We start from the raw sequence: 23064 nt of genomic DNA, 5'->3' as shown, positions 1-23064 counted from the left end.
CGTGGGGGGGGCGGGGCTCTACCTGTCAAAATGTTGCGCACCTGGACTGCCACACTCCAACGGAGGGGAGCCTCTCCCAGCTCATTAAGTAGCTGAGGAATCCTTATCACCACATCGCCAGAAAGGGAAGGAGCAGGGGAAAGCCAGAGGGAAGGAGAGCGGGGGGGGGGGGGGCAGCAGAGGAACCCAAAGGTCTTGGCTGCCGTGAAGGCTACAGCCAAAAAAGCTGGGCCGTTTCAGAAAGAGTGCAAGACCTCCCCTGGGGGTGGGGGGTGTCTGCTTTTGCAAAGGCCCAGAAAACCTCTTGAGAGTATCTGTTTGGCCAGTCTCTGAACGTCTCTTGTCTTTAACGCCCTAAGTCAGGGGGGTCAAACATGCAGTTCGGGGGCTGAATCAGGCCCCCGGAGGGCTATCAGGCCCCCAAGCAACTGGCTGGCGTCTGCTTCCTTCTCCCTCTCTCTTGCTTCCTTCTGCGTCACAGCTTGCTTGGCGAGGCTTGCTCAACCGCACAGGAGCTGCAGAGCAAAACCGCTATTTTCTCCATTGGCTGAGGCGCCTCCCTTGGGAGGAATAGCTTGCTTTGCCAGGCTCTCTCAATCCCACAGCAGAGCTGCTGAGCCAAGCCTCTCTTCCTTCTATTGGCTGAGGCTCCTCCCCCCTCCTGGTCCCATGGGGGAGGAAGAAAAGCGCCAGAGCTTCCTTTGCCCAGTTCTCTGGATCCCATGGGAGAAATACAAAGAAAGCACTTGGAGAAATACAAAGAAATACAAAGAAAGCACTTGGAAGACCACTGAGAGCTAACGTTTTAAGCATGTTTTATTTTAAGGTGGTTTTTTTTAAAGAAAAAAAAAACCCAAAACCTCTAGTTGTGTTTGTCTGTGTCCTTTATAAAGTTTATATCTCTGCTACCTAATCTTAAACAGGTACATACATGCCCCGGCCCGACATGGCCCAACGAGGTCTCACTTACGTCAGATCTGGCCTTCATAAATGAGTTTGACACCCCTGCCCTAAGTGGTCGCTCTAAGATGGGACTGCTCACTGCCATCTAGGACAAGGGTGACTAAACTTTCTTAAGGTAAGAGATACACAGAATAAATGCCGGATGTTTGGGAGCCGCAAGACACGAACATCGGATGTTTGAGAGAAGAAGAAGAAGAATATTGGATTTATATCCCGCCCTCCACTCAGAAGAGTCTCAGAGGGGCTCACAATCTCCTTTCCCTTCCTCCCCCACAACAGACACCCTGTGAGGTAGATGAAGATATTGGATTTATATCCCGCCCTCCACTCCGAAGAGTCTCAGAGCGGCTCACAATCTCCTTTACCTCCCCCCCCCCACAACAGACACCCTGTGAAGTAGATGAAGATATTGGATTTATATCCCGCCCTCCACTACGAAGAGTCTCAGAGTGGCTCACAATCTCCTTTACCTCCCCCCCCCCCCACAACAGACACCCTGTGAAGTAGATGAAGATATTGGATTTATATCCCGCCCTCCACTCCGAAGAGCCTCAGAGCGGCTCACAATCTCCTTTACCTCCTTCCCCCACAATAGGCACCCTGTGAGGTGGATGAAGATACTGGATTTATATCCCGCCCTCCACTCCGAAGAGTCTCAGAGCGGCTCACAATCTCCTTTACCTTCCTCCCCCACAACAGACACCCTGTGAGGTAGATGAAGATATTGGATTTATATCCCACCCTCCACTCCGAAGAGTCTCAGAGCGGCTCACAATCTTCTTTCCCTTCCTCCCCCACAACAGACACCCTGTGAGGTGGATGAAGATACTGGATTTATATCCCGCCCTCCACTCCGAAGAGTCTCAGAGGGGCTCACAGTCTCCTTTCCCTTCCTCCCCCACAACAGACACCCTGTGAGATGGATGAAGATATTGGATTTATATCCCGCCCTCCACTCCAAAGAGTCTCAGAGCGCCTCACAATCTCCTTTCCCTTCCTCCCTCACAACAGACACACTGTGAGGTGGATGAAGATATTGGATTTATATCCCGCCCTCCACTCCGAAGAGTCTCAGAGGGGCTCACAGTCTCCTTTCCCTTCCTCCCCCACAACAGACACCCTGTGAGGTGGATGAAGATATTGGATTTATATCCCGCCCTCCACTCCGAAGAGTCTCAGAGGGGCTCACAATCTCCTTTCCCTTCCTCCCCCACAACAGACACCCTGTGAGGTGGGTGGGACTGGAGAGGGCTCTCATAGCAGCTGCCCTTTCAAGGACAACCTCTGCAAGAGCTATGGCTGACCCAAGGCCACTCCAGCAGGTGCAAGTGGAGGGGTGGGGAATCAAACCCGGTTCTCCCAGATAGGAGTCCGCACACTTCACCACTACACCAAACTGGCTCTCTTCCTCCCCCACAACAAACACCCTATAAGTTGGGTGGAGCTGAGAGAGCTCTCTCAGAAGCTGCCCTTTCAAGGACAACCTCTTCCAGAGCTATGGCTGACCCAAGGCCATTCCAGCAGGTGCAAGTGGAGGGGTGGGGAATCAAACCCGGTTCTCCCAGATAAGAGTCCGCAGACTTAACCACTACACCAAACTGGCTCTCTTCCTCCCCCACAACAGACACCCTATCAGGTGGGTGGAGCTGAGAGAGCTCTCTCAGAAGCTGCCCTTTTAAGGAAAACCTCTGCCAGAGCTCTGGCTGACCCGAGGCCATTCCAGCATCTGCAAGCAGAGATGTGGGGAATCAAGCCCCGTTCTCCCAGATAAGAGTCCGCACACTTCACCACTACACCATACTGGCTCTACATCACTACACCAAACTGGATTGAGAGAGCTGCAAGGAAGGAAGGAAAGCAAGTCGATGGTGGAGGGAGAAGCAGAAAGAAAGCAACTGTAGCTTTCAATGTATTCTCCAAGCCACCAGCTGGCTTGGCTTGGAGAAGCGATTTTAAAGAGACAAACGCCTTCTCCGAGCTGGCCAACTGGACAGTAGGGGCTTCAAGAGCCACACAATATGTGTGAAAGAGCCCCATGTGTCTCCCGAGCCACAGTTTGGCCGCCCCTGATCTGGGAACATCCTAAGCCCTCCCCGCCTATAACTTTGCAAGCCGGTATCAAAATGTAGCTGCCATTCCCAAAAAACTTTGAATGGGTGCTGCCCCGCGACCCAGATGCCACCCCAAAACAGGCTTTCAGTAACTTGCTGCAGCAGCTATACTAAGCAGAAAAGGGCAACTAGAATGATTAAAGGGCTGGAACACTTTCCCTATGAAGAAAGGTTGAAACGCTTGGGGCTCTTTAGCTTGGAGAAAAGTCGACTGCGGGGTGACATGAGAGAGGTTTACAAGGTTATGCATGGGATGGAGAAGGTAGAGAAAGAAGTACTTTTCTCCCTTTCTCACAATACAAGAACTCGTGGGCATTCAATGAATTCAAGCAGTCGGGTTAGAACGGATAAAAGGAAGTCCGTCTTCACCCAAAGGGTGATTAATATGTGGAATTCACTGCCACAGGAGGTGGAGGTGGCTACAAGCATAGGCAGTTTTAAGAGGGGTTTGGATAAAAATATGGAGCAGAGGTCCATCAGTGGCTATTAGCCACAGTATGTGTGTGTGTGTGTGTGTGTGTGTGTATGTGTGTGTGTGTCTGTGTACAAACACACACATATATTGGCCACTGTGTGACACAGAGTGTTGGACTGGATGGGCCATTGGCCTGATCCAACAGGGCTTCTCTTATGTTCTTATGTGACACAGAGTGTTGGATTGGATGGGCCATTGGCCTGATCTAACATGGCTTCTCTGTGACACAGAGTGTTGGACTGGAGGGGCCATTGGCCTGATCCAACATGGCTTCTCTTATGTTCTTATGTTACACAGAGTGCTGGACTGGAGGGGCCACTGGCCTGATCCAACATGGCTTCTCTTATGTTCTTATGTGACACAGAGTGTTGGACTGGATGGGCCATTGACCTGATCCAACATGGCTTCTCTTATGTTCTTATGTGACACAGAGTGCTGGACTGGATGGGCCGCTGGCCTGACCCAACATGCCTTCTCTTATGTTCTTATGTGACACAGAGTGTTGAACTGGATGGGCCACTGGCCTGATCCAACATGGCTTCTCTTATGTTCTTATGTGACACAGAGTGCTGGACTGGATGGGCCATTGGCCTGATCCAACATGGCTTCTCTTATGTTCTTATGTGACACAGAGTGTTGGACTGGATGGGCCATTAGCCTGATCCAACATGGCTTCTCTTATGTTCTTATGTGACACAGAGTGTTGGACTGGATGGGCCATTGGCGTGATCCAACATGGCTTCTCTTATGTTCTTATGTGACACAGAGTGTTGGACTGGAGAGGCCATTGGCCTGATCCAACATGGCTTCTCTTATGTGACACAGAGTGCTGGACTGGAGGGGCCGCTGGCCTGACCCAACATGCCTTCTCTTATGTTCACCTTCCTCATTTGTCAAACAGGGGATAGAAGAGAAACTAGTTCTGTAAACAGTTATTAGTGGAACCTCCATGTACAAAAGCAGTATACCACATGCCAGAGGAGGGGGCGGAGACATGAGGAAAAATTGGTGCTGCTTCCCCGTTTTTGTTTCTGGGCTTCTGGAAAACATGACGCCGGAGAAGATGGGAGCCATTGCTCTGATCCAGCAGAACTCTGTACATTTTTGCATATCCCACTTTTCCAGGTGGCTCAAAGCAGCTTGCAAAGGCTGTGCGCCATGCCGAACATAAAAGAGAAATGCCCAAGAAGCAACCTTTTATGCATCCTCCCCAAGACCACACTGAAACCCGGGTTTCTGGAGGCGAAGAGGGTCTTAGTGAGCCAGTTTGGTGTAGTGGTGAAGTGTGCGGACTCTTATCTGGGAGAACCAGGTTGGATTCCCCACTCCTCCACTTGCACCTGCTGGCATGGACTTGGGGGGGTCAGTCATAGCTCTTGCAGGGTTGTCCTTGAAAGGGCAGCTTCTGGGAGAGCTCTCTTAGCCCCACCCACCTCACAGGGTGTCTGTTGTGGGGGAGGAAGGGCAAGGAGATTGTGAGCTGCTCTAAGACTCAGATTCACAATGGAGGGCGGGATATAAATCCAATAATTTCTTCTTCTTCTTCTCCTCTTCCTTCCTTCCTTCCTTCCTTCCTTCCTTCCTTCCTTCCTTCCTTCCTTCCTTCCTTCCTTCCTTCCTTCCTTCCTTCCTTCCTTCCTTCCTTCCTTCCTTCCGTTAGGGAACTTAGCAAAGGGAGTTCCACTGTGCCTGATCAACACAAGCAAACTTACAGAGTTCTGCTCCAAAGAACAGGAAAGACCTTTTGGGGGAGGGGAGGGGGGGGGAGGACAACTTCAGCCAGAATCAATATTATCACATCAAGGTTAATTTGCTCCCACTGCATCCAACCTGACAAAAGAGTTCGGAGTAAATTATTTTTATCCATTTTATTATACACACAAAAGCTTATTCCCGGGATTAAACTTTGTGGGTCTTAAAGATGTGCCGATGGATGCAAACTTCGTTCTATACATACTACTGTTAGCATGATGACTTCACCATCAAATTTCACTTTAACAGAGATCCTGGAGTAGAACTCGAGGGTATCCCATGAAATCGGTGGGCAGTAGATTCCAGACAGACAAAAGGAAATATTTCTTTACACAAAGAGTAATTACAATGTACAATTTGCTGCCAGAGGATGTGGCGATGGCCACAGGCATAGACAGCTGTAATAGGAGATGAGACAGCTTCATGGAAAATAGGTCTATCAGTGGGTAACGGCCATGGTGAGTAGAGGTCAGTCTTGTCTACTCAGACCGGCAGCGGCACTCCGGGGTCTCAAGCTGAGGTCTTTCCTATCACCTCCTGCCTGGTCCTTTTCACTGGAGATGCCGGGGATTGAACCTGGGACCTTCTGCATGCCAAGCAGAGGCTCTGCCACTGAGCTATGGCCCTTCTCTATAGCTCTCCAGGGTCTCAGGCTGAGGTCTTTCCCATCACCTCCTGCCTGATCCTTTTCACTGGAGATGCCGGGGAATGAAGCTGGGACCTTCTGTATGCCAAGCAGAGGCTCTGCCACTGAGCTACGGCCCTTCTCCACAGCTCTCCAGGGTCTCAGGCTGAGGTCTTTCCCATCACCTCCTGCCTGGTCTTTTCAACTGGAGATGCCGGGGAATGAACCTGAGACCTTCTGTATGCCAAGCAGAGACTCTGCCACTGAGCTATGGCCCTTCTCTATAGCTCTCCAGGGTCTCAGGCTGAGGTCTTTCCCATCACCTCCTGCCTGATCCTTTTCACTGGAGATGCCGGGGAATGAAGCTGGGACCTTCTGTATGCCAAGCAGAGGCTCTGCCACTGAGCTATGGCCCTTCTCTATAGCTCTCCAGGGTCTCAGGCTGAGGTCTTTCCCACCACCTCCTACCTGATCCTTTTAACTGGAGATGCCGGGAAATTAACCTGAGACCTTCTGTATGCCAAGCAGAGGCTCTGCCACTGAGCTATGGCCCTTCTCCACAGCTCTCCAGGGTCTCAGGCTGAGGTCTTTCCCATCACCTCCTGCCTGGTCCCTTTAACTGGAGATGCTGGGGATTGAACCTGGGACCTCCCACATGCCAAACAGGGGCTCTGCCACTGAGACACATTAACTACGTGATTGGGGGGGAGGGGAGGCTACTGCAGCCCGCATGGACGCTTTATTTGAACCAGACAGAAGACACGCCCACAATACCTACAGCAATTAAGGAACATAAAATGCTTCATTTCACTGGTTAACAGTCCCTGAAATCTGAGCCCCCATTCCAAACCCGGTAGCTTCCCCCCCCCCCCACGCTTCCAACACCAAACAAAAATATTCAGGCACCTCTTGCTCCACACAGAACTCTCCTATCCAACAAAAAGGTGCTTTGTACACCCGACTTTTCAAACGCACACCTTGCAAGAACATCAGAATAGCCGCGGTGGATTTGACCAGTTGCAGCCTTCCCTTTACTTGCTGGGTCACGGGCTTCTCAGTAAAGCGTTCTCTTCAGAGAGCGCACGACGAGACGAGGCTTCAATCACTCCCCCCTTTGTGTAGTTCCTGCAGAGTGCAGGGGGTTGGACCAGATCGGGGTCCCCAACCATGGACCGGTCCTGGTCCGTGGCCTGTTAGCAATCGGGCCGTGAGTTGTAGAATTATTTCATTATACATTACAATGTAATAACATGAGAAGAAGAGGCAACATTGGATTTATATCCTGCCTCCCACTCTGAATGTCAGAGTCTCAGAGCAGCTTACAATCTCTTTTATCTTCCGTCCCCACAACAGACACCCTGCGAGGCGGGTAGGGCTGAGAGAGCACTGACAGAAGCTGCCCTTTCAAGGACAACTCCTGTGACAGCTATGGCTGACGCAAGGCCATTCCAGTAGCTAAAAGTGGAGGAGTCAAATCGGAACATATGAAGCTGCCTTATACTGAATCAGACCCCTCGGTCAATCAAAGTCAGCATTGTCTACTCAGACTGGCAGTGGCTCTCCGGAGTCTCAAGCTGGACCTATTTGCCTGGACCCTTTTGAGTTGGAGATGGCAGGGATTGAACCTGGGACCTTCTACTTACCAAGCAGATGCTCTACCACTGAGCCACTATGCTTCCCAAAGTTAGTATTGTCTACTCAGACTGGCAGCAGCACTCCAGGGTCTCAAGCTGAGGCTTTTCACGCCTATTTGCCTGGACCCTTTTTAGTTGGAGATGTCGGAAACTGAACCTTGGACCTTCTGCATCTCAAGCAAATGCTCTACCCCTGAGCCACCGTCCCTCCCTCAAAGTGGGGAATCAAACCCGGTTCTCCCAGATAAGCGTCTGCACACTTCACCATTACAGCAAACTAAGAAGAAATAAAGTGCACAATTGTATCATCCCGAAACCATCACCTCTCCCCCCCACTACCCTGGTCCATGGAAAAATTGTCTTCAACAAAACCGGTCCCTGGACTACATGGAGTACTATGTGCAATTCTGGTCACCGCACCTCAAAAAGGATATTATAGCATTGGGAAAAAGTCCAGAAAAGGGCAACTAGAATGATTAGAGGGTTGGAACACTTTCCCTATGAAGAAAGGTTAAAACGCTTGGGGCTCTTTAGCGTGGAGAAACGTCAACTGCGGGGTGACATGATAGAGGTTGACAAGATTATGCATGGGATGGAGAAAGCAGAGAAAGAAGTCCTTTTCTCCCTTTTTCACAATACAAGAACTCGTGGGCATTCGATGAAATTGCTGAGCAGTCGGGTTAGAATGGATAAAAGGAAGTATTTCTTCACCCAAAGGGTGATTAACATGTGGAATTCATTGCCACAGGAGGTGGTGGTGGCTACAAGCATAGCCAGCTTCAAGAAGGAATTGGATAAAAATATGGAGCAGAGGTCCATCAGTGGCTATTAGCCACAGTCTGTGTGTGTGTGTGTGTGTATACACACACACATATATTGGCCACTGTGTGACACAGAGTGTTGGACTGGATGGGCCACTGGCCTGATCCAAAATGGCTTCTCTTATGTTCTTATGTAATAGAGTGCTGGACTGGAGGGGCCATTGGCCTGATCCAACATGGCTTCTCTTATGTTCTTATGTGACACAGAGTGTTCGACTGGATGGGCCACTGGCCTTGTCCAACATGGCTTCTCTTATGTTCTTATGCGACGTAGAGTGTTGGACTGGATGGGCCACTGGCCTGATCCAACATGGCTTCTCTTATGTTCTTATGTGACACAGAGTGTTGGACTGGATGGGCCACTGGCCTGGTCCAACATGGCTTCCCTTATGTTCTTATGCGACGTAGAGTGTTTGACTGGATGGGCCACTGGCCTGATCCAACATGGCTTCTCTTATGTTCTTATGCGACGTAGAGTGTTCGACTGGATGGGCCACTGGCCTGGTCCAACATGGCTTCTCTTATATTCTTATGCGATGTACAGTGTTCGACTGGATGGGCCACTGGCCTCATACAACATGGCTTCCCTTATGTTCTTATATGACACAGAGTGTTGGACTGGAGGGGCCATTGGCCTGATCCAACATGGCTTCTCTTATGTTCTTATGTGACACAGAGTGTTGGACTGGATGGGCCATTGGCCTGATCCAACATGGCTTCTCTTATTTTCTTATGCGACGTAGAGTGTTCGACTGGATGGGCCACTGGCCTGGTCCAACATGGCTTCTCTTATGTTCTTATGCGATGTAGAGTGTTCCACTGGATGGGCCACTGGCCTGATACAACATGGCTTCTCTTATGTTCTTATATGACACATAGTGTTGGACTGGATGGGCCATTGGCCTGATCCAACAGGGCTTCTCTTATGTTCTTATGTGACACAGAGTGTTGGACTGGATGGGCCATTGGCCTGATCCAACATGGCTTCTCTTATGTTCTTATGTGACACAGAGTGTTGGATTGGATGGGCCGCTGGCCTGATCCAACAGGGCTTCTCTTATGTTCTTATGTGACACAGAGTGTTGGACTGGATGGGCCATTGGCCTGATCCAACATGGCTTCTCTTATGTTCTTATGTGACACAGAGTGTTGGACTGGAGCGGCAACTGGCCTGATCCAACATGGCCAGTTGTCATCAGGAGGTCTACTGTTGGGGCCAATACACTAGAAGCTCTCCTACTGCTGCCCCCCCAAGCACCAAGAATACAGAGCATCACTGTACCAGAGCCAATGATAAGTTGTGGCTAATAGCCTCTGATGGACCTCTGCTCCATATGTTGATCCAATCCCTTCTTGAAGCTGGCTATGCTTGCAGCCACCACCACCTCCTGTGGCAGTGAGTTCCACATGTTGATCACTCTTTGGGTGAAGAAGGACTTCCTTTTATCCGTTCTAACCCTACTGCTCAGCAATTTTATTGAATGCCCACGAGTTCTCCTACTGTGAGAAAAGGAGAAAAATACTTCTCTCTCTACCTTCTCTATCCCAGGCATAATCTCATAACCAAGCTAAAGAGCTCCAAGCGTTTTAACCTTTGTGAACCGCTCTGAGACTCTTTGGAGTGGAGGGCGGGATATAAATCCGATATCTTCTTTTTCATGACATGGTATGAATGTCAACAGTTTGAAAGCCAGAAGGAAGGAAGGAAAATAGATGGGGGGAGATGTGGAAAGAAAGCAACTTTTACTTTAAATGCATTCTCCAAGCTGCTGAGTGGCGTGGCTTGGCTAGGTGGTTTCAAGAGAGAAATGCCTTCTCCAAGCCTGCTGACGGGGCAGTGGGGACTTTGAGAGCCACACCGTATGTGTGAAAGAGTCACATGTGCGAAAAGGATCTAGAGGTCTTAGTGGATCATACGCTGAACATGAGTCAACAGTGTGATGCGGCGGCTAAAAAGGCAAATGCAATTTTGGGCTGTATCAACAGAAGTATCAACGTGAAGTGATGGTATCGCTTTGCTCTGGTAAGACCTCACCTGGAGTCTTGTGTTCAGTTTTGGGCACCGCATTTTAAGAAGGATATACACAAGCTGGAACGGGTCCAGGGGTGGGTGACAAAGATGGTGAGGGGTATGGAGACCAAGTCCTATGAGGAAAGGTTGAAGGAGCTGGGGATATTTAGCCTGGAGAGGAGGTGGCTGAGAGGTGATAGGATTACCATCTTCAAGTCCTTGAAGGGCTGTCCTCTAGAGGATGGTGTGGAATTGTTTTCTGTGGCCCGGAAGGTAGGACCAGAACCAATGGGTTGAAATTAAATCAAACGAGTTTCCGCCTCAGCATCAGGCAGAACTTCCTGACCGTTAGAGCGGTTCCTCAGTGGAACAGGCTTCCTCCTTGGGAGGTGGTGGGCTCTCCTTCCTTGGAGGTTTTTAAACAAAGGCTAGATGGTGAGGAAGATAGACAGCGAGGAAGATCCTGTGAATTTAGGGAGAGGTGTTTGTGAGTTTCCTGCATTGTGCAGGGGGTTGGACTAGATGACCCTGGAGGTGCCTTCCAACTCTACGATTCTAGGACTCTACAAGCCACAGTTTGGCCACTCCGATGTAGACTATTCAGGGGCAGAGACACAAAACTCTGGGTTCCTTGGGGCTCACCTCCCTCCCTCGAGCAATGCGCAAAAAAACAAAGTCACGCTCAACACCAGATCAGGAGCGATCAGCACGAGGCTCGGGGCGAGCAGAAGGCAAGGCGGCTTCACGCAACGCTAAATTAAACCTGTGGAATTCATTGCCACAGGATATCGCAACGGCCACTGCCGCCGAGGAATGAGGGATGGACGAACCTGCCAAAGACGCGCACCTGCCAGCAGCTCCCACTGCACAAAGCGGTTGCAGCCTTCACAAGCCAAGGAAGGGATGGACAGAGGTCAACTGTCCGCTCCCCAACCTGGGATCTGGGGAGAAGATGAAGATATTGGATTTATATCCTGCCCTCCACTCCGAATCTCAAAAGTCTCAGAGCGGCCTATAATCTCCTTCACCTTCCTCCCCCACAACAGACACCCTGTGAGGTGGGTGGGGCTGAGAGAGCTCTCCCAGAAGCTGCACTTTCAAGGACAGAGTCTTAGAGTGGCCCACAATCTCCTTCACCTTCCTCCCTTACAACAGACACCCTGTGAGGTGGGTGGGGCTAAGAGAGCTCTCCCAGAAGCTGCCCTTTCAAGGACAGAGTCTCAGAGTGGCCCACAATCTCCTTCACCTTCCTCCCTTACAACAGACACCCTGTGAGGCGGGTGGGGCTGAGCGAGCTCTCCCAGAAGCTGCACTTTCAAGGACAGAGTCTCAGAGCGGCCTACAGTCTCCTTCACCTTCCTCCACCACAACAGGCACCCTGTAAGGTGGGTGGGGCTGAGAGAGCTCTCCCAGAAGCTGCCCTTTCAAGGACAGCTCTGCCAGAGCAATGGCTGACCCAAGGCCATGCTAGCAGCTGCAAGTGGGGGAGTGGGGAATCAAACCCGGTTCTCCCAGATAAGAGTCCGCACACTACACCAAACTGGCTAGCTGCTGCTGGCAACAGGATGCTGGGCTAAATGGATTTGTCTTATTTGCTATGATCAGCCAAATGACCTGAAAGTTACTTCGGCTTCAACGTGTATAATCTGTGACTTATGGAGACCCTGTACAGTTTTTCAAGGCCAGAGACATTCAGAGGCGCTTTGCCATTGCCTGTCTCGGGAAGCAATGAGAGTCAGTCTGGTGTCGTGGTTAAGTGCGCGGAGTCTTATCTGGGGGAACCGGGTTTGATTCCCCACTCCTCCACTTGCACCTGCTGGAATGGCCTTGGCTCAGCTGCAGCTCTCGCAGAGTTGCCCTTGAAAGGGCAGCTTCTATCAGAGCTCTCTCAGCCATACCTACCGCACAGCGGTTCCTCAGCGGAACAGGCTTCCTTGGGAGGTGGTGGGCTCTCCTTCCTTGGAGGTTTTTAAACAGAGGCTAGACCAGGGGTGTCAAACAAGCAGTTCGGGGGCCGAATCAGGCCCCTGGAGGGCTCCTATCAGGCCCCCGAGCAACTGGCTCTTGTCCGCTTCCTTCTCGCTCTCTCTTGCTTCCTTCTGCATCACAGCTTGCTTTGCATGGCTTGCTTAATTGCACAGGAGCTGCAGAGCAAAAGCTCTATTTTCTCCATTGGCTGAGGCTCCTCCTTGGGGAGGAAGGTGGGGAGCGAGAGCTTGCTTTGCCAGGTTCTCTCAATTGCACAGCAGAGTGACTGAGCCAAGCCTCTCTTCCTTCTATTGGTTGAGGCTCCCCCCCCCCTCCCAGTCCCCTGGGGAAGGAAGGAAAGAGCCAATGCTTTTTTTGCCCAGTTCCCTGGATCTTATGGGAGAAATACAAAGGAAGCATCTTTAAAACCAACGAGCGCTAACGTTTTAAGCATGCTTTAAGTTTTTTTTAAAAAATTGTGTTTGTCTGTGTTCTTAAATAGATACACACTTGGACCAACCCGACATGGCCCTGTCCAACAAGGTCTCATTTATGTGAGATCTGGCCCTCATGAGTTCTACACCCCTGGGCTAGATGGTCACCTGACAGCAACGAGGATCCCGTGAATTTAGGGGGAGGTACTTGTGAGTTCCCTGCATTGTGTAGCGGGTTGGACTAGATGACCCTGGAGGTCCCTTCCAACTCTAGGATTCCTGACCATTCGAGTGGTTCCTCATTGGAACAGGCTTCCTCAGGAGGTGGTGGGCTTTCCTTCCTTGGAGGTTCTTCAACAGAGGCTAGATGGCCATCTGACAGCGATGAAGATCCTGTGAATTTAGGGGGAGGTGTTTGCGGGTTGCCTGCATTGTGGAGCGTGTTGGACTAGAGGTCCCTTCCAACTCTAGGATTCTATGATTCCTGACCATTAGAGCAGTTCCTCATTGGAACAGGCTTCCTCAGGAGGTGGTGGGCTTTCCTTCCTTGGAGGTTTTTCAACAGAGGCTAGATGGCCATCTGACAGTGATGAAGATCCTGTGAATGTAGGGGGAGGCGTTTGGGAGTTCCCTGCATTGTGGAGTGGGTTGGACTAGATGACCCTGGAGGTCCCTTCCAACTCTAGGATTCCTGACCATTCGAGTGGTTCCTCATTGGAACAGGCTTCCTCAGGAGGTGGTGGGCTTTCCTTCCTTGGAGGTTCTTCAACAGAGGCTAGATGGCCATCTGACAGCGATGAAGATCCTGTGAATTTAGGGGGAGGTGTTTGCGGGTTGCCTGCATTGTGGAGCGTGTTGGACTAGAGGTCCCTTCCAACTCTAGGATTCTATGATTCCTGACCATTAGAGCAGTTCCTCATTGGAACAGGCTTCCTCAGGAGGTGGTGGGCTTTCCTTCCTTGGAGATTTTTCAACAGAGGCTAGATGGCCATCTGACAGCGATGAAGATCCTGTGAATGTAGGGGGAGGCGTTTGGGAGTTCCCTGCATTGTGGAGCGGGTCGGACTAGATGACCCTGGAGGTCCCTTCCAACTCTAGGATTCTGTGATTCTACAAGCACTCTTTGGGTGCGATCTGTCAGCCAGTTCCAGATCCACCTAACAGTCACAGGATCCATACCACATTCTAATGAAGCTATAGCCCCACACGTGAAGCTAGAACGGGCTGACAGGCTGGTGTAATTGAAGAAGCAAGTTGAAATCCTGCAGGTCTAAGATTTTTTTTCCCCCCCGAGCGCTTGTTCCGATTAGAAGCTCTGTTCCCTCGATGGAAGACGAGACGCCGAAGAAGCGGCAGAAACATGCTGAAACGCCTAGGATGCGCGACTGATCCACGGAGGATGGCAGCCGCTTTGAAAATATCGATGTACAATCGTTCTTCCAGTGTGATGCACATTCAGCCGTTTCGGATGTACCATCAATGTACGTTTTTGTGAACCGCATTTGAAAAATGCACTGGGAATCTTTGGACTGAGGCAGATCGTGCGGGCAGGAACGACAGCACCAGTGCTCAGTTCTCACGGCCCCTCCTTACCCCCCCAGGGAAGTGCTGGACGCCACTTTGGGGCCAGGCAACGATCTTTCTCCAGGCCAATACGGCCAGGGATCTTGGAGCCATCTTCTGGGCACAGAATAGGAGTCACTGGGCGAATGTGCGGGGAGGTAAGTTGTGAATTTCCTGCATTGTGCAGGGGGCTGAACTAGATGACCCCGGAGGTCCCTTCCAACTCTTATGATTCTACGTTGCACGAATGAACAGCACCCTAAGGAATGCATAGCGATTTCAACACGTTTGGTGCATTCAGGGGGCTTTTCCAGACCAGCTGAGATGTCATTTGTCGGGAAAAGATGATATTGGATTTATATCCCACCCTCCACTTCGAATCTCAGAGCTGCTCACAATCCCCTTTATCTTCCTCTCCCACAACAGCCCCGTGAGGTAGGTGGGGCTGAGAGAGCTCTGCCCTTTTAAGGTCAGCTCTGCCAGAGCTACGGCTGACCCAAGGCCATTCCAGCAGGTGCAAGTGGAGGAGTGGGGAATCAAACCCGGTTCTCCCAGATAAGAGAGCTCTGGCTGACCCAAGGCCATTCCAGCAGGTGCAAGTGGAGGAGTGGGGAATCAAACCCGGTTCTCCCAGATAAGAGAGCTCTGGCTGACACAAGGCCATTCCAGCAGGTGCAAGTGGAGGAGTGGGGAATCAAACCCAGTTCTCCCAGATAAGAGAGCTATGGCTGACCCAAGGCCATTCCAGCAGGTGCAAGTGGAGGAGTGGGGAATCAAACCCGGTTCTCCCAGATAAGAGAGCTATGGCTGACCCAAGGCCATTCCAGCAGCTGTAAGTGGAGGAGTGGGGAATCAAACCCGGTTCTCCCAGATAAGAGAGCTGTGTCTGACCCAAGGCCATTCCAGCAGCTGCAAGCGGAGGAGTGGGGAATCAAACCCGGTTCTCCCAGATAAGAGAGCTATGGCTGACCCAAGGCCATTCCAGCAGCTGCAAGCGGAGGAGTGGGGAATCAAACCCGGTTCTCCCAGATAAGAGAGCTCTGGCTGACCCAAGGCCATTCCAGCAGCTGCAAGTGGAGGAGTGGGGAATCAAACCCGGTTCTCCCAGAGAAGAGAGCTCTGGCTGACCCAAGGCCATTCCAGCAGCTGCAAGTGGAGGAGTGGGGAATCAAACCCGGTTCTCCCAGAGAAGAGAGCTCTGGCTGACCCAAGGCCATTCCAGCAGCTGCAAGTGGAGGAGTGGGGAATCAAACCCGGTTCTCCCAGATAAGAGAGCTCTGGCTGACCCAAGGCCATTCCAGCAGCTGCAAGTGGAGGAGTGGGGAATCAAACCCAGTTCTCCCAGATAAGAGTCCGCGCACTTCACCACTACACCAAACTGGAGGAGGAGGAGGAGAAGATGAAGTAGAAGGAGCAGTAGTAGTAGAAGATGAAGAAAAAGAAGAAGAGATGATGATATTGGATTTATACCCCGCCATCCACTCTGAATGTCAGAGTGGCTCACAATCTCCTTTACCTTCCTCCCCAACTGTGAGGTGGGTGAGGCTGAGAGAGCTCAAGAGGAGGAGGAGGAAAAGGAGAAGAAGAAGGAGGAGGAGGAGGAGAAGGAGGAGGAGGAGAAGGAGAAGAAATGATGATATTGGATTTATACCCCGCCACCCACTCTGAATGTCAGAGCGGCTCACAATCTCCTTTACCTTCCTCCCCAACTGTGAGGTGGGTGAGGTTGAGAGAGCTCAAGAGGAGGAGGAGGAAAAGGAGAAGGAGGAGAAGAAATGATGATATTGGATTTATACCCTGCCCTCCACTCTGAATGTCAGAGAGGCTCACAATCTCCTCTACCTTCCTCCCCAACTGTGGGGTGGGTGAGGCTGAGAGAGCTCTCACAGGAGCTGTCCTTTCAAGGACAACCTCTGCCAGAGCTATGGCTGACCCAAGGCCATTCCAGCAGCTGCAAGCGGAGGAGGGGGGAGTCAAACCCAGTTCTCCCAGATAAGAGTCCGCACACTTCACCACTGCACCAAACCGGACAAGAGGCCTTCTACATGCAGGACACATGTTCAGCCACAGAGCTACAGCCTCACTGTTGGTGGGCCTGCCTTTCGACGGGGTGGGGTGGACCAGAGGCTGGAGGAAAGGGGTGGTCTTGCCGAGCGGAGAACAGGGTGGCCACAACTATCTGTGGACACGCTCCAAGGGACAAGGAGGGGCTTGGGGGTCCATGCTGCCACATTTTTAGAGAGAGATCGAAGGGAGGAGCAAACCGGTCAAACTCCCAAGCTAGTGGAAGATCTGATTGGCTGCGCTGATTAAAATAACGAGCCGGTGCGGTGCAGCAGTTAAGTGCAGGCTCTTCGCTGGGAGAACAGGGTCCGATTCCCCACCCCTCCACTTGCAGCCGCTGGAATGGCCTTGCGTCACCCGTAGCTCTCGCAGAGCTGTCCTTGAAAGGGCTGCTTCCGGGAGGGCTCTCTCAGTCCCACCCGCCTCACAGGGTGTCTGTTGCAGGGGAGGAAGATAAAGGAGACGGTGAGCCGTTCTAAGACTGATTCAGAGAGAAGGGCGGGGTCTAAATCTAATATCTCCTTTTTTAATGTCGCTTCAGTGGCAGCTGCAACCAAAGTGGTTGTTTCATTCTCTCTTTCCCAGTGTATTTTTTAAATTAGCTCTTCTCTCCCCTGCACTTAAGAGTCATAGAATCACACAGTTGGAAGGGATCTCCAACCCCCTGCACAATGCTGTCAGATGGCCATCTAGCCTCTGTTTAGAAACCTCCAAGGAGTCTTTTTTTATTTCTCAAGTCTTTAGAGAGCTGTTTATGGAGCCACCTCGGCTTCTTTAGGCTTCTTCCCTTTTTTTCTTCTCACGGGAATCGTCTGTGATTGCGCTTTCAGTATTTCGCTTTTAAGAAACTCCTACCCCTCCTGAACCCCCTTCCTCCTAAGTATTTCAGACCGTGGGATTTTACCCAGCATAGTTCTTAAGTTTGTCAAAGTTTGCCTTTCTAAAGTCTGACTTTGTACAGCTTTTCGCTTCCCTCAGACTGTAAATTCCAAAATCACATGGTCACTGTGCCCACTATTTCCACTTCTTCAATCATGTCTTCCTTGTTGGTGAGAATCAAATCCAAGATAGCAGATCCCCTTGTTTCCTTCCTCACTTCCTGGAAAAGGAAGTTGTCAGCAAGACAAGTCAGGAATCTATTTGACTTTTCATTTTTAGCAGAGGTGGACTTCCTCAGCTGTGTGGGGCTCTGGTTCCTGCGGCGGCCATTTTGTGGTTGTGCCCAGCGCCCCGAATCCAAATTCCAAAATGCGCCCACAGGCTCAGAGACACTGGAGGCCTCTGTCCTGCATCTTTCCTCAGCCCTTCCTCCACCAAAGAACTGAAAGAGCCCCCCCCTTCATAATTTCCCCCTCACAACACCCCTGCAAAGTAGGCTGGGTTGAGGGAATGACTGGCCTGAGGTCACCTAGCAAACTTCCTGGCTGAGAGGCCGTTTGAACCCAGGTCCCTCATCCAGTTCTCCAAACACTGCACCAAAATCTCAACGGGACCCTATAAACCAGACTGTGACTCGGGAGCCACATGTGGCTCTTTCACACATATTGTGTGGCTCTTGAAGCCTCCACAACCCCGTTGGCTGACTTGTAGAATATATTTAAAGTTAAAAGATCCAAGCGGGCAGCCGAGTCGGTCTGAAGCAGTTGAACAAAGCAGGGCTCAATTTGCACCTTTAAGACCAACCAATTTTTATTTAGAACGTCAGCTTTCTTGCGCTCTTAAGATTCCTTGTCTGAAGTGTGCTTAAGAGCACACGAAAGCTTACGTTCTAAATAAAAATTGGTTGGTCTTAAAGGTGCCACTTGACTCCTGCTTTATTCAAAGTTAATGTTGCTCTCTTTCCACCTCTCTCTCTCTCTCCCTCCTCCTCCCCATGTATTGCCTGTCTGCCTGCCTTCCTTCCTTGGTTGAAGGAGCTGGGCATGTTTAGCCTGGAGAGGAGGCGGCTGAGAGGTGATAGGATCACCATCTTCAAGTCCTTGAAGGGCTGTCCTCTAGAGGATGGGGTGGAATTGTTTCCTGTAGCCCCAGAAGGTAGGACCAGAACCAAGGGGTTGTAATTAAATCAAAAGAACTTCCTGACCGTTTGAGCGGCTCCTCAGTGGAACGGGCTTCCTCCTTGGGAGGTGGTGGGCTCTCCTTCCTTGGAGATTTTTCAACAGAGGCTAGATGGCCATCTGACAGCAATAAGGATCCTGTGAATTTAGGGGGAGGTGTTTGTGAGTTTCCTGCATTGTGAAGGGGTTGACTAGATGACCCTAGAAGTCCCTTCCAACTCTATGATTCCTGACTGTTAGAGCGATTCCTCAGTGGAACAGGCTTCCTCCTCGGGAGGTGGTGGGCTCTCCTTCCTTGGAGATTTTTCAACAGAGGCTAGGTGGCCATCAGACAGCAATGAGGATCCTGTGAATTTAGGGGGAGGCATTTGTGAGTTTCCTGCATTGTGCAGGGGGTTGGACTCGATGACCCTGGAGGCTCCTTCCAACTCTACGATTCTATTATTCCTTCCTTCCTTCTGACTCTCAAACATCTGACGTTCAAGTCTTGTGGCTCTCAAACACCTGACGTTTATTCGGTGTGGCTCTTACATTAACCACCCCTGCTACACACAGACTCGCTTGGGTACAAGATTAGAACCCTGCCGCACTCCACTTTCAGGCCGTTCCAAGCCAACCTGTCTCCCAGAACCAAGAGGAAATTAAATGGCGGAGGAACGCTCTGCACCTTCCGGACCGGCGGGTGGGGGGGGCGGAGAGGTTTCTCGGCAAGGGTTCCGCTTTGCTCTCCTTCCAAAGCCTGGGGGCCAAAGCACTGGAGGCACAGTGGCTTTGAGATCAAGACTGCTTTTAATTAAATGTTTACGCAGCACTTTGAAGACGCGGCGCGCCGAGGAGCAAAACAGGGCGATTGCTCCACACTGCAAGCCAGGAACACGTGCAGCCGCATCAGGTTGGGGTTTGGGAAAGCTGCCTCTCTTTCCTGCCCTGGGAAGAGTGTCTCCTTTCCTCCCGAACTTCCTTACTACCCCCCCCGCCCCCGCAACTCGCACCCCAGGGTGGATCTCTGTGTTTTGGGGAAAACTGGCAGAGAAGACAACATATTCCTCTGCAGTGATGATTCTAGGGAGTTACTTCAAGGGGTGCAAACACGAGAAAGCCAAAACTTCTTCCAGTTTGGGGTGGTGGTTAGGAGCACAGACTCTGATCTGGGAGAACCGGGTTTGATTCCCCACTCCTTCGCATCCACCAGCTGGAGTGACCTTGGGTTAGCCACAAGTTCTCCCAGAGCTGTTTTCTCAAGAGCAGCTCTCGAAACAGCTCGCTCAGCCCCATGTCCCCCCTTAGCTGAGTTAGCATGAGCCAGCTCACCGATTTTTAGCCTCCGGCTCACACATTTCTGACTTAGCTCAGGAAGGATGACCCCAGAGCACACTAATTTATGCGGGAGCTCACCGCTTTAATGCGGGCAGCTCACAAAGTAGAATTTTTGTCACAAGACTCTGCAGCTTAGAAGGAACATTGCTCACAGGGTGTCTGTTGTGGGGAGGGGAAGGGAACTGGAAGAGACTGACCAAGAGAGAGATCTTGGGGTTGTGGTAGATAACTCACTGAAAATGTCGAAACAGTGTGCGACTGCAATAAAAAAGGCCAACGCCATGCTGGGAATTATTAGAAAGGGAATTGAAAACAAATCAGCCAGAATCATAATGCCCCTATTTAAATCGATGGTGCGGTCTCATTTGGAGGACTGTGTGCAATTCTAGTCACCGCACCTCAAAAAGGATATTATAGCATTGGAAAAAGTGCAGAAAAGGGCAATTAGAATGATGAAAGGTTTGGAACACTTTTTCTATGAAGAAAGGTTGAAATGCTTGGGCATCTTTAGTTTGGAGAAACGTCAACTGCGGGATGACATGATAGAGGTTTACAAGATAATGCATGGGATGGAGAAAGTAGAGAAAGAAGTACTTTTCTCCCTTTCTCAAAATACAAGAACTCATGCGCATTCAATGAAATTGCTGAACAGTCAGGTTAAAACGGATAAAAGGAAGTCCTTCGTCACCCAAAGGGTGATTAACATGTGGAATTCACTGCCACAGGAGGGGTTTGGATAAAAATATGGAGCAGAGGTCCATCAGTGGCTATTAGCCACAGTGTATATACATTTTGGCCATGTGTGACACAGATTGATGGACTGGATGGGCCATTGGCCTGATCCAACATGGCTTCTCTTTTGTTCTTATGTTACGTTCTTATGAAAGAAGATTATAAGTCACTCTGAGTGAAGTGAGGGGTATACATCCAATCACCTCTTCTTCCTCCTCCTCTTTCTTTTCTCTCAGTTCCTAAAGCTGACCCACTGAAAACATAAGAATATAAGAGAAGCCCTGTTGGATCAGGCCAGTGGCTCATCCAGTTCAACACGCTGTGTCACATAAGAACACAAGAGAAGCCATGTTGGATCAGGCCAATGGCCCATCCAGTCCAACACTCTGTGTCACATAAGAATATAAGAGAAGCCATGTTGGATCAGGCCAGTGGCCCATCCAGTCCAACACTCTGTGTCACATAAGAACACAAGAGAAGCCATGTTGGATCAGGCCAATGACCCATCCAGTCCAACACTCTGTGTCACATAAAAACATAAGAGAAGCCATATTGGATCAGGCCAATGGCCCATCCAGTCCAACACTCTGTGTCACATAAGAATATAAGAGAAGCCATGTTGGATCAGGCCAGTGGCTCATCCAGTCCAACACGCTGTGTCACATAAGAATATAAGAGAAGCCATGTTGGATCAGGCCAATGACCCATCCAGTCCAACACTCTGTGTCACATAAGAACGTAAGAGAAGCCATGTTGGATCAGGCCAATGGCCCATCCAGTCCAACACTCTGCGTCACATTAGAATATAAGAGAAGTCATGTTGGATCAGGCCAGTGGCTCATCCAGTCCAACACTCTATGTCACACAGTGGCAAAACCCCCCAAAAACACCAGATGCAATCAGGAGGTCCATCAGTGGGGCCAGGACAATAGAAGCCCTCCCAAGCACCAAGAATACAGAGCATCACTGCCCCAGACATGAGAACATAAGAGAAGCCATGTTGGATCAGGCCAATGGCCCATCCAGTCCAACAGGGTGTCTGTTGTGGTGGTGGGGGGAGGTAAAGAAGATTGTGAGCCGCTCTGAGACTCTTTGGAGTGGAGGGCGGGATATAAATCCAATATCTTCATCTACCTCACAGGGTGTCTGTTGTGGGGGAGGAAGGGAAAGGAGATTGTGAGCTGCTCTGAGACTTTCGGAGTGAAGAACGGAATATAAATCCAATATCTTCATCTACCTCACAGGGTGTCTGTTGTGGGGGAGGAAGATAAAGGAGATCGTGAGCCGCTCTGAGACTCTTCGGAGTGGAGGGCGGGATATAAATCCAATATCTTCATCTACCGCACAGGGTGTCTGTTGTGGGGGAGGAAGGTAAAGGAGATTGTGAGCCGCTCTGAGACTCTTTGGAGTGGAGGGTGGAATATAAATCCAATATCATCATCATCTTCTAAAAGTGTGTCTCTGCTTTAAAACATGGGATGATGTCCTTTTGTTTTCAAACAATTACACAGTCACAAAACGATCGGCCTGCGAGCCAAGCTGCACCCAGAGCCAGTTAACTTACTTCCAGGGCTATGGTTCCATTTTAAAACACAGCAAACAACAAAGAAGAGGAGGCTTCCTGCAGCTAAGCGTGCACAGAGTACCCAAGACTGAGCTCAGTCTGTTGCAAAATACAGAGCAAAAGAAGGGGACAGAACTTGCGGCTCGGAGCGGCGTGAAGGTGCCCCAAAGGGAGCTGGCGGGAAACGGGGCAGACCGGAAGCATCCAGACAGCCCGCAGCCCACCCCCGGAACACGGATGGCCTTTGTGCACTCTGGCGGACCTTCCAGAGCGCTCCTACACCTCCCAGTCGCTTCCCAGGCACTTCCTGGCTGTCCAGAGGGCCAGAAATCCCCTCGAAATATGGGCAAGCTTCAACCTGCCTACCGTCCCCAGAGCGACTTAAACCGCCTGCCAGTATTCACCCCTAGAATCACAGATTCCCAGCGCTGGAAAGGGCCATGCAGGCCAATTAGTCCAGCCCCCTGCTCAGTACCTAAAAGAACAGGAGATTGGATTTATACCCCACCCTTCACTTGGGAGTCTCAGAGCAGTTTACAAGCTCCTTCCTTTCCGCTTCACACAACAGACAGCCTGTGATGTAGGTGGGGCTGAGAGAGCGCTGAGAGAACGGCTCCTGAGAGAACAGCTCTGAGAGAGTTAAGGCTGACCCAAGGCCAGTCCAGCAGATGCACAGAGGAGAGGAAATGGTTGGCCCTTGTGTGAGACAGGAGGCTGGACTAGATGGACCCTCACTGATCTGATCCAGCAGGGCTCTCTGATGTTCTTCTCAGGGGAAGGCCACGGCCTCTCTGCCCTGTTGTTGGCCCTTCAGAGGAACTGGTTGGCTACTGTGTGAGACAGGATGCTGGACTAGGTGGACCTTCCCTGGTCTGATCCAGCAGGGCTCTTCTGATGTTTTTATGAAGGCCTCGGCCTCTATGTCCTGGTGTTGGACCTCCAGAGGAACTGGTTGACCACTGTGTGAGACAGG

General features: G+C 50.8%; 1 protein-coding gene across 2 annotated transcripts in view; it reads right to left on the bottom strand.

Moving 5' to 3' along the window:
* Positions 1 to 23064, bottom strand: part of TP63 (tumor protein p63) — a 221674-nt gene that overhangs the window by 179095 nt on the left and 19515 nt on the right. The gene's annotated exons all lie outside the window — the stretch shown is intronic.

The sequence above is a fragment of the Heteronotia binoei genome, chromosome 6 (genome assembly GCF_032191835.1).
Source record: "Heteronotia binoei isolate CCM8104 ecotype False Entrance Well chromosome 6, APGP_CSIRO_Hbin_v1, whole genome shotgun sequence".
NCBI classification, from domain to species: Eukaryota; Metazoa; Chordata; class Lepidosauria; order Squamata; family Gekkonidae; genus Heteronotia; species Heteronotia binoei.
Note: the sequence above shows the minus strand (reverse complement) of the source record. Positions and strands in the feature narration are given on the sequence as shown.